This window comes from Heterocephalus glaber, unplaced genomic scaffold (genome assembly GCF_053883595.1).
Source record: "Heterocephalus glaber isolate CG9 unplaced genomic scaffold, H.glaber_assembly_v1.0 deba00001666, whole genome shotgun sequence".
NCBI lineage: Eukaryota > Metazoa > Chordata > Mammalia > Rodentia > Bathyergidae > Heterocephalus > Heterocephalus glaber.
The window spans coordinates 16,964,129-16,975,298 of NW_028258406.1; the positions used below are offsets into that span (position 1 = coordinate 16,964,129).

The window sequence follows — 11,170 nt, forward strand, 5'->3', positions numbered from 1 at the left end:
ATGATCCCAATTTTGTTGGCAACATCCAAAGCATCATAATCAGGAGCCAAACATATGCCTTCTTCTCTCCAACAGTTCTGATTAGGGTATTGACCTTGGCCACGTCAATGTCATAGAGTTTCTTCACAGCTTATTTGATCTGGTGCTTGTTGGTTGACATCCGCAATGAACATAAGTGTGTTGCCCTCTATCTTCTTTATGGCTGAGTCCGTGGTCAGGGGGAACTTGATGATAGCATAGTGGGCAAGATTGTTTCTCCTGGGGGTGCTCTTCTGAGGGTATTTGGGCTGCCTCCAGAGCCAAAGTGTTTTGGAACTGTGGAAGGTGGCAGACATGAACATTTTGTTTTTGTGGCTATGGATGCCTTTCAGTACTGCCTTCTTGGCTTTCAAAGATTTTGCTTTGGCTTCAGCTTTGGGAGGGGCAGGAGCTTCCTTTTTCACCTTTGGTGCCATCTTGATAAAAAAGCTTTACTACTGGGTTTTAAGAAGTTGTTAAATATTTTTGGTGCTGGGCCTTTTTTGACTATGTGGTTTGAAAATATTTTTCTCCTACTCTATAGTTTGTGCTTTCATATTATTTAGAGGATTTTTTTATAGAGCAAAAGTTTGAATTTTGATGAAATCCAATACTTTGAATTTTCCTTTATGGATCATAATTTTGATGCCAGCTGTAAAATCTCTTTGACTAGACCTAGGCCCTAAAGATTTTCTCCCATGTTTTTCTCTAAAGGTTTGAGTTTTACATGTTGCCTTCATTGACGATGCATTTTAAGCAGTATTTGTATAAGTTGTGTTAGGTGGAGGTTTTTTTTTTTCTATTGATCTTTAAGTGTTCTAGCATTATTTGTTGAAAAAGACATCTTTCCTCCATTGGCTTGTTTTTGTGTCTTTCCAAAAATAAACTGGGTATATCTGTGTGAACTAGTTCTGAGGTCTTTTTTCCATTTCATTATCTATATTCTTGTTCTTCTGCCTGCACTAGACATCATGACTACTGTAGATATATAATAAATCTTGAAATCTAATATGATTCCTCAAAATTTATTCTTTTTCAAACTTTTGAAGTATTCTAGGTCTTTTGCATTTCCATATGAATTTTCAAGCCTTATATATGTCTAAAAAATTCTTTCTGGGATTTTGATGGGAATTGTGTTAACAACTCAACTTATATAACAATCTGGGAAGAACTGACATCTTTAATAAGTAGTCTTCCAATTTATGAATATGGTATACTTCTCCATTTATTTAGGTGTTTGATTCATCTCATTGGTATTTTGTAGTTTTTAGTGTATGAGTCCTGTGTGTGTTTTCCTAAATTTATACTTAAATATTTCATGTTTCTTAGTGATTATAAATGATACTGCATTTAGATTTTTGATTTTTAAAGTATTCATTGATAATATATAAAATACAATTGATTTTTTTCACCATTATCTTTTATTCTGTGACTTTGCTAAATTCATTTTCCTTTTTGTGGAGATTCTTTGGGAGTTTCTGTATACACAATGATATCATGTAAAAATAGGGATAGTTTTTCTTTTCTTTTTTAATCTGTAGGCATTTATTTTCTTTACTTGTCTTGTTGAGCTTGGTAGAATTTTAGTACTATTTTGAATTAGGATGGTGAGTGAACATTTTTGCCTTATTGTCTTTTTCTAGTAAGTACAATATTAGCTCTAGGTGTTTTATAGGTGTTCCTTATGAACGCGAATATGTTTTCTGTGATTTCTCTTTTTTGAGAGTTTTTGAACTTTTTTTTAAGATTCTCAGTGCATGTTGAAGTTTTTAAAATGTATTTTTTGCATTAGCTGATATGACCTTGTGATTTGTGTTTGTATGTGTGTGCTTGTGTGTGTTGTTGTTACTGTTGCTGTTTGTGCTGTTTTGTCTGATTTGGCTATCAGGGTAGTATCTGTTTTATAAAATGAGTTGAGAAGTGTTGTCCTCCTATTCTATTTCCTGGAAAAGATCATATAATATTGATGTTAATTTTTCTTTACAGTTTGGTGGAATTCTCCAGTGAAGCTACTTTGGGATAAAGATTTCTTTCCTGGAAGTTCTGAAATTAAGAATTCATTTCACATTAGGTAAAATCTAGTACTTTGTATTTTCCCAAGAATTGGTCCATTTTAACCTAAATTATTAAATTTATACATGTACAATTGTTTATATTAGTTCCTTATTATTTCTAGTTACTGAGGTTGATAATTCATCTTCTTTCTTTTTTTGGTCACTATTGCTAGAGGTCTGTTGCTGATGATTCTCAAAGAATCATCTCTTTGTTTCATTGATTTTTATCTATCTTGTAAAATTGAACTCCCTTGATTTCTACTTTTATTATTTCAATCCTTCTGTTTGTTTGGGGTTTATTTTGCTTTTTTCTTATCTAAGTTTTTGATGTAAGTGCTTTGATTATTGACCTGAGAATTTTCCTCATTTCTAATGTCATGTCTTTAATGCTATGAATTTCCCTCTCAATATCGCTTCTGCTATACCTCACTAATTTCAATATATTCTACTTTCACTTTAATTCAGTTTAGTGTACCTTTTAATGAATATTTCTTGAGACTACTTCTTTTACCCAAGGGTTATTTAGAAGTATGCACATTATTTTTAAATGTTTGAATATTTTCCTGTAATCTTTCTGTTATTGATTTGTAGTTTAATTCCTCTGTGGTTGTAAGAACATACTATGATTTCAATTCTTTTAAATTTGTTGAGGTTGTTTTACTGAGAAATAATTCTAAATCTTTGCTGATGTTCTAATTGTTTTACCAATTGTTGAGAAAGAAGTTGATGTCTCTGCCTATAATTGTAGTTTATATCTCCTTTCTAGTCTCAGTTTTTTTCACATAATTTGCATCTGAATGGTCCAAACATATGTAGTATTGCTGTATTAAATAGCATCACCTTTTCTATTTCAAAATTTTCTTTGCTCTGAAGTATTTTATGTAATAAAATATAGTCACTTCTGCTTACCTTTGTTTAATGCCTGGATTACATATATTTACTCTGCTTATATCACTGTATTTGAAGTGAATTTCTTGTAGACATTTTATATTGGATCATGTTTTAATATTCATTGTGTGAATATCAGTATTTTTATTGGCATATTTAGATAATTTATATTTAATGTATCTATTGATTGGTCCACCTTAGTTTTTGTTTTTGTTTTTTTGGTACCAGGGATCGAACTCGGGTCCTTCTGTTTGTGAGGCAGGCGGCAGAACCACTGAGCTAAATCCCTGGCCCTAGTTTTTGTTTTTGAATTTTGTATTTTTTGCTTTTTTATTTCTTAGTTTTCTTTTTTTTTTCATTAAGTTTATTGGTACATTTTAGGTATACAATACAGTTACATTCATCATTGGGGTCTTGTACCTTTACATGAGTATCTTGGTTCTTATTTTTTCCCCCTTCCCCTGCCCTCCCTTCACCCCCTCCACCCTTCCCTATTTACAAAGACTTTGTTTCCATTTTTTCCTTTTCTCATATTTTTTCTTTTCTCTTCTTTCCTTTCCCCTACCCCTCCCATTTCCCCTACTCCTTTAGACCTTTTCTTCCTATTTCACATTATCAATTATAAATTTTGATCCTTATTTACACTTTTAGTTTTTCACACCAGAGAAACTATTTGGTATTTACATATGTGTGTCCTATTTATTTGACTTAAGAGTATGGCCTTCTTTATTCTGTTTTCCACTAGTTTCCTTGAATATTTCTACAATGTCATTTTGATTTATTTATAGTAGTTTTAGAGTATCTCTTTAAATATCTCTGCCATAATGTCATCATTCCACCAGTTACAGCAAAGTATAAAAAACTTCCCTTTATATCTAAACCCTCAATTTATAATGTGGATATCTTAAATATTTCCTATAATTTCATTTAAAACTTCACAAGACAGTGCTGTAATTTTTTTTGCTTCCGTTCTCAAACAGACAACTCAATAGGAAAAGGAAAGCTCATTGTTCTTACCCATAGTACAGCTTCCTATATTCTTTTGAATTTTTCTTCCTGATGGTGTTGTTTCCTCATCACCTGTGTAGAGAATCTCCTTTACCCATTCTTTAGTGTAGGTCTTGTGGTAACAAACTCTTGTAGTTTGCTTTCAGCTGAGTATGTGTTGTTTCCCTTTCATATATACTTCTGAAGGACAGATTCACTGGATATGTGACTTTGAGTTGATAGATTTTGCTTCCAGTGCTTGAAAAATGCTGTGCCATTTTCTTCCAGAGTTGATCATTTCTGATGAAAAATTCACTGTCATTTGAGTTTTTTCCACTATAGCTAAGAGTTCTCTTCAGTTTTTTTGAATTTTGTCTATGAGATATTGTCATGTGGCTATCTTTGGACTTATCTTCTTCTAGGCTCATTCAGCTTCTTGAATTTGTAGGCTTGTGTTGTGACAAATTTGGGAAGTTTTTATGCATTATTTCTATTAATGCTTTTTTTCAGCCTCTTCATTGTCTTCTTTCCCAGACTCATAAGACATGAATATTAGATCTTTTGTTATGGTTCCAAAGGTCCCAGGGGTCCTGTTAATATTTTCTTCAGTATGTTTTCTCTCTTTTTAGATTGGATAATTTCTATTCTCTTTCAGCTCATGTACTCTTTTTCCATAATCTATATTCTGCTGTACAATACAATTTTTCACTACATTAAAAATTTTGATTATAGTTTTCCAGTTCTAAATTTTACACTGATTCGTTTTATCTTTTTTTGCTAAGACTTCCTATTTTTCATTTGTTTCACATGTTTGTGTTTTCTCCTTGGAACATCTTTATGATGGCTAATTTAAAATCATTGTCACAAAAGTCTAACATCTGGTGTATGGGTGTTGGTGTCTATTTTCTGTCACTTTTCATTCAGTTTGCAATCTTCCTGTTTCTTCATATGATTTTTGATTGGAATCTGACATTTGGACATTTTGTTATGATTCTGCAAATTATTTTACCTTCTGTTGCCGTTGGCTTTCTTTGCTCCTGCAGGGAAGGGATGGTAGCTGGTGCGACTATGCTAATGATGTGTGGGGGTAAAACTCCAGGTTCTTTACTTGACCATCTCTGGGCCCCCAGGATGGACCCTCTTGTGACTGCTGGTTGGGGTGATTTCAGCCTCCACTAATTCCTCCTTGGATGGAGAAGTAGCAATACCTCATTATTACTCCCCAAATGGCCTCCCTCTGACTCTATCTAGAGTGGTGTCTTCATCACCAGCAAGGGTGAACATCCTGCTATCCACTAGACCTCCTCTGACAGTAGTCATCAGGGAGAGGGGTTCCTTGTACCTGGATGCTAAGAGGTTGGGGAAACCTGTAGTCTCATGTATTTTTGATGATAGCTGCTCTCTCTGAAGTATGATGGAATCTCAGTGTTTTAATTTGCATTTCTCTAATGATGAGACATGTTGAAAATTTTTTTCATGTATTTATTGGCCACTTTTACTTATTCCTCTGAGAAATGTTCATTTCAGTTGCCCGTTTTTTGACTGGGTTTTGTATTTTGGGGGTTAAATATTTGAGGTTTTTAAAAAAGGTATTCCAGGCTCCTCAGGTAGCTTCCACTGATGCTGAGAAGGGATGGCTTATCGTCACTCAGCGGGAAGAAAAATGTCTGGCTACCTACATGGCCTTCTTGTATACAGCTTTGGATGTGGGCTTTCAGTGGCTCAGTACAGATTGGCAAGGGTAGAAGTTTAGGCTTCTCATTCAACATTTCCTGGCATGGGGGAACCATGGTTTATTCTTTGCTGTTTAATGGGAGAGGAGTGGGTATCTAAAAGTTTTCTGTTTTCTTGTGCTACCCATTTACTGGCCCTTTGATTAGAGAGAGACTTTTGTTAGGGCTTATTTTTGTCTATTCTTGTTAGAATTTCCAATTTACTGTTTTCTGAAGTACCTAGATGGGATACATAAGAGCAAAAGAAAACCTACAGATATATCCACTTGGTTGTTGCAGTCAAGAGAACCCAATGAGCTTGCTGCTGTCTCTCTACCTTTCAGAATATATATATATATAAATATATATTACACATATGATTATATATAATATATAATTATATATATAATATATTTATGAGGAATCGCCATACTGACTTCCATAGTGGTTGTATGGCAGATAGGTAAGTTAATTAGATATCTTGTGTGCAATTAGACAAGACCAGCCCTCCAGGAGCCAACACAGGAAGGAACCAACATGGAGAACAATTGAGGCACGCACATTGTAAAAAGCATTATAAAAAGAAGAAACACTACTTCCCTAGAGATAAATAGCAGTGATTGATATTCTAAATGGGAAATTCCTTGTCTATGACTTGTTTTCCCATTTGATCCCCATTATCAATATTGCCTGGGTGATTGTACTTGTAATCTTATTGGTTGGTCATGGCTTTGTCCCACCTCATGTCCACCTTGTAAATTTCCATTGGGTCTTATAGTTTTGTCCCTCTTTGTACCTGGCTCACCACATGGCTTTGCTGTATAAAACATCTTTGAAAAGTGGGGTGAGTGGGCAACCCACTTTCTGGTCCCCCTTCTGTCTTTCTTAGGTAGAAATTTTCTTTCTCCCAATAAATTTTTCCTATACTTATCCTCCATTGTTCCTAGAATTCATTCTTCAATTTTAGAGAACACAAACTCTCGTTTTGGATATCTAGTAGGTTTGGGAGTTACATCTCTTCCTCCTATATCAGTTGTACTAGTTTACATTTCCACCCACTATGTAGCAGTGTTCCTTTATACCTGTAGTCTCATGAATTATTGATGATAGCTACTCTTTCTGAAGTAGGATGGAATCTAAGTGTTTTAATTTGCATTTCTCTAATGATGAGAGATATTGAACATTTTTTTCATGTATTTATTGGCCACTTTTACTTATTCCTCTGAGAAATACATGTTCATTTCAGTTGCCCATTTTTTGATTGGGTTTTGTATTTTGGGGGTTAAATATTTGAGGGTATTTTTTTTTTTTTTTTTTTTACATATTCTAGGTGTTAGTCCTCTGTACAAGGAATTGCTGGCAATTTTTTTCTCATCTTACAGGTTATCTTTTCCACTCTATTGCTTCTTTTCTTTGCTATGCAGTAGCTTTCTAATTTAATACTCCATTTGTTGATTCTTGCTATTATTTCTTTTCTTTTTTTTAAAAAAAACTAACACTGTGAAAACAAAAGTTTATTTAATATATCTAATAGAGGTCAAGACCAAAACAGTTTTATTTTGGCCAGTAATTTCTTGCAATAACTACTTTATATCTAGTTAATTTCAATTAAACACGAGTAGTTCAGAACCACAATTATTTTTGTTCATTAATAATTACCATTTGATCCAAGCATACTAACCTAATGCTGTCATTAAGTTGACTGACCACTCTACTGAAATGCTATTTAATTAGGTGACAGGGTTTGCACAAAACTTCAGGTAGGCAGAATCTAAGGGTAAATTTGTAGGATAGCACCCGTAGCAGTAGTCAACCTAAATAACAAGTGATTAGTCATGCATGGACACACCTTTGTAATGCACATTAAACATATTTATGTCTAAAAAAATTAGAATGTAAAAGGTCAATTAATAAATTATTAAAAATATTGTTTCTGCTTCCATCTGTCTTTAGTGTAAAATTTAAATATACTGAGAAAGCCTTTTATCACTTTGTCTCATTGCTAAAATAATTAAATCAGAAGAGAAACAAAACTACTCAGCAAAGGATTGCATTTCAACAATTTTACTGAAAGGTATATCTCTTAGTATGAAAGGTAGTTGGTTAGGTTACCTCTGCCAACTCAAAATTAATACTGATATTTTCGAAATATTGAAATATATCAGCCTTATGGTAAAACTGAAAGTATCCACAAAACATGGTTTACAAAAAGTTCAAGGTAGAATATACTGTGGTTCTTTGGTTTATTTTTCAATGCTTAGTTATCTGTAACATGATGTCAAAATTGGTTACATCCATTCTGGATAGACTCAGGCTTCAGGCTGCACTAAATGTTTACAACAATAACAATATATGTACATTTCCTTATATTGATTGGCTTATATGGAGAATTCCAAACACTACCTCAGCAATCTCATAATTATGACAGTGCCTCCTTTTCTTAAGACACATTATGGAAATTTGTGAAAGTATATTCTATTCCTTAAAAAAAAAAACAAAACTGGAAGCAATGGCAGTTTTAGAGAAACAGTCCATAGTAAAACTTGGAGTAATTTATCTAGCCAGAACTTAGGGTAAAGCAAGTTTTCAGAGTTGTAATTGATTTTGACTTAACTATGTAATATAATAGAACATTTTTTTTTTTTAAATGGAACTAGATAAGACTGAGGAAATAGATTCTGTATAAAAAGTTTTATCATTGCTACAAATGTCACCTGTTTTTTAGAAGAAACATTAAAGATAGCTCAATGAATATGCCAAACTTAGTAGGTCTGCATTTTGGCTTAATATAAAATGTTTTTAAATGTAAATGTAATTCCCAAATGTAACATTCTCATCTCTGAACTATCTATGACTTGACTACTTATGGGTACCGAGAAACCATTACATTATCTAGAAAATAACCTTATTATGCCTTTAAAAAATGCACTTGTGAAATGTTGGTTTTGATGTAAGCCTCATAATTTAAAATTTTAGGTTACCATTTGCCAAGTCACCTAAATATAATATATTGATCCAGTATAGAAAGTTAAATTAATGTTAGAAAAGAAGATTCACAGTTCACCCTTTCAGGCTTGTTTCACATTTATGTCCTTAGCTTTACAGATGAATTCAATCTAAACAATCTTACTGCAGCATTATATTAATTAGGCAGTTTTCTAAAGATGGAAAACATTATACTAATCTAGTTGTGATGTTTTGAGGGTTCATAATTTTATTTTGTTTTTTTTTGTTTTGGTACTGGGGATCGAACTCGGGTCCCTGTGCTTGCGCAGCAGGCAGCGAAACCACTGAGCTAAATCCCTGGCCCAATATTTTGTGGTTTTTTTGGTACCAGGGATCAAACTCAGGCCCTTGTGCTTGCGAGGCAGGCTGTGGAACCACTGAGCTAAATCCCTGGCCCGAGGGTTCACAATTTAAATCAATTATAACATTATGGAGTCCATAGTTCAGAATTGTGGAGAAAGTCTTCAAAGAAATTTTTTTGTTGCTGTAATAATACTATTTATGTAAAGAATAAAAACCTCCAACTTATCAAAAGTTTATCTAAATACTGCTAGCTGTTAAAAGTAAATTTTTCATGCCCAAGTTTCATAACCATATGTGGATGTATTAAATATTAACATTCAGTTTTGAGCAGGAAAAGATAAATCATTACTGTAAGCTAATAAATTTAGATGGCAAGAACATATAGAATATATGCAGTGACTGAATTTATGTTTTTAATGAATATAATTACTTTCTATTATTCCAATTGCAGTAGCAGTATGTTGAGACATACTGGCAATTTTCAGAAACCCAAAAGCAATCATCTGCTTTGTATTACTTTTTCTTTAGGTGTAACATTAAAGTTCATAATGATTCTCTGCTTATAAGCTAACAGTCTCCAATTAGTTCATATATGGATCAAACTTTTGGTCCTATTATAACTTTTAAATGAGCTAAAGCTTAGGGCTACGTTTAGCAAAATGTGCAATTAAAAAAGCATTACTTTAGCACTACCTTAAAAGTTCAGATTATTAAAGAGGACATTGTTTTCTAAGCTGCTAATTTAATGAAATGGTTAACATATATATCAGAGATTGGAAATTCCTAAGGATTTGTTTTTTTTTTTTAAGTTTTTTGGAGAGAGGGTCTCGCTATGTAAATTAGGCTGAACTTGAACTCACTATGTAGCCCAGGCTGGCCTCAAACTCATATGATGATCCTCCTGCCTCAGCCTCCCAAGTGCTAGGATTACAAGCATGCACCATCATGCCTGGCCCTTAGGGTATTGTACCTTATATATAGCAAATGCCTTCAAATATTAGCTGACTAGATTGGTGATACCAGTTTTTCCCTTTTGCTATTTCAAGTCCAGCTGGTTTATTTTGAAGATAATGTTTCAATATTTCAATTGTAGAAGAAAATTATACAATTTTCTCTATACAGAGAATAGCAACCAAAATTACCAACTAAGAAACCGTTTCAGGAATTGTTGGAAGGTGAGTTATTCTATAGTAACTATGCTTCAGTTGCTGTGCAGTATGCCCAGAAACAATCCACTTCAACTTCTGAACATTTGGTTTGGAACACTTGTTTGATGATTCAGTTAAACACTTGGATACAAGCTCTTGCCAGAAGGTCAGATCTCTGCCATTTATCTTGGAATGTTTCTGAAGACATTCTACTCCTTCTGTTAACTCTACACACTTCTGTGCTTGGATCTCCAATCCAATGACAGATAAGGCCAACACAGAAGGCTTTGCTTTAGAAAATAGGATCCTGCAGTGACATGCCTTAAGCTGAGCTTCTAGTCTTTCAAAATTTAGGCTCGTTTTCCTTTCAAATGGCAAGCTCTCCTGAATGAGAGAATAATAGAGTTGTAGAAATTGAAAGGCAGTGGTAGCTTTGACTTTCCAACACACCTTCTCCAAAACAATCTTTTCCATTCGCATCAAATCTGAAACCGTGAACCAATACTGACTTATTCAGATCAAGTTACTTGCCAATGGGACATTTCTTTCCTCTTCTATAGATTTTACAGCCAAGTAAAAGTAGCTAAGTCTGACACACCCAAGGTGCTTGGGCTGTACCTTCATTTTAGACAGGAATCTGTCCAGTAAATTCGGCTAGAGAAAATGTCTCCGTATCAAAGCCAAAGAACTGAGTTAGACTAAGAAGATCTTTCACTTCAAAGTCCCTCAGCCTTGCAGTCATTCTAAAGCCATTATCATGTGCAGATTCAATTAGTCTCAAGCCGCAGACCTTTGGCTGACATCTGGCCTCCTGTTACAACAGGGTATTCAGCTGGTGTAGCAGTTTCTGGGAGTCAGTTGTCAGGACTTCTATCATCTTGCTAGAGACTGTTGCTCCTCGGCGTGATCACCCTCCCCTGGCCTGCTCTCACCTCGCCCCACGGTATCCGATAAGAGAGGCCTAGGAGGCGAGGACAGGAGAGGGCAGGAGGGGGAGGCCCGGGGAGGGAGAACTGTCCTGGGTGAAAGTCTCCGCAGCGCCGGCCGCCGAGAC

At 34.3% G+C, this 11,170-nt stretch overlaps 1 pseudogene; it reads right to left on the reverse strand.

Moving 5' to 3' along the window:
• Positions 1-10,058: 10,058 nt before the first annotated feature.
• On the reverse strand, positions 10,059-10,636 carry LOC101707679 (cyclin-G1 pseudogene; annotated as a pseudogene).
• Between the last annotated feature and the right edge of the window lie 534 nt (positions 10,637-11,170).